Source organism: Alligator sinensis, unplaced genomic scaffold (genome assembly GCF_000455745.1).
Source record: "Alligator sinensis unplaced genomic scaffold, ASM45574v1 scaffold265_1, whole genome shotgun sequence".
Classification (NCBI taxonomy): Eukaryota; Metazoa; Chordata; order Crocodylia; family Alligatoridae; genus Alligator; species Alligator sinensis.
In genome coordinates, this window is record NW_005842961.1 from 149,205 (window position 1) to 150,134 (window position 930).

Consider the following 930-nt stretch of genomic DNA (forward strand, 5'->3'; position numbering starts at 1 on the left):
GGGGGCGGGGCAGTGCCGGGATCGGGCCCCTCCCCGGGGCAGGTGGATCCGGTCCGGCCAGATTGCCGCCTGGGGCTGGGTGCGGGAGCCGCCCGGCCCCCCCCGGGGCCTGGGCCCCCCACAAGCTGGCAGCGCAGGGCAGGGCTGGCACATACCCCCCACCCAAATGGGCAGGGGAGAACTGCCCCTTCCAATGGGCACAGCCTGGCACCCACCTGCCCCCTCTCCAGGCATTGGAGGTGCGCACTGCCCAGGTGGGCCAATGAGGGCAGAGCCCCGGCTTGCGGGACCCAGCCTGGCCTGGGGGGGCATGGGGCCAGATCTGGGGTGGGCATGGCAGGTTGGCTCCTGGCTCCCAGGGAGCTGAGCTGGGGGGGGCACATAGGGGCAGACCCATGCCAGGCCCCGAGGGACTGGGGGGGTGGGTACCGGTGCCATCCTACGGAGCAGAGATAGAGACAACCGCACTTTATTGATGGAAATCCGATAAGGGCCACAGCTGGGGGAGGGGGAAATGTCCCCCCAGCCCTGCCCCTTCCCACATTGAGGACTGGGGGTAGATAGACCCCTGCCCAGGCAGGCACAGCACCCCCATTCCCCTCCTCTCTCACTGAGAGACCCCTGGGGGGGGAGTGGGGGCCCCAGTCTAGCTGGGGAGGGGACCCAGCACCCCAAAACAGAGGCAACAAGTCTCCAGGAAGAGGTGCCTCAAACCCAGAAGAGGGGGCACCACAGGGTGATGGCCCCTGGGCACCAGCCTGGCTCAGCCACGACACCCTGAGTTACAGCATTGCCTAGGGATTCCCCCCCCATGATGCCCCAACCAAGCACGGGCACCCTGCTCCAGGCCTTGGCATGAGAGAGAGGGGCTAAGACACTCCCTCACAGCCCGCCCTGGAGCAAGAATCTCCCCCCACCATATCCCTGCCT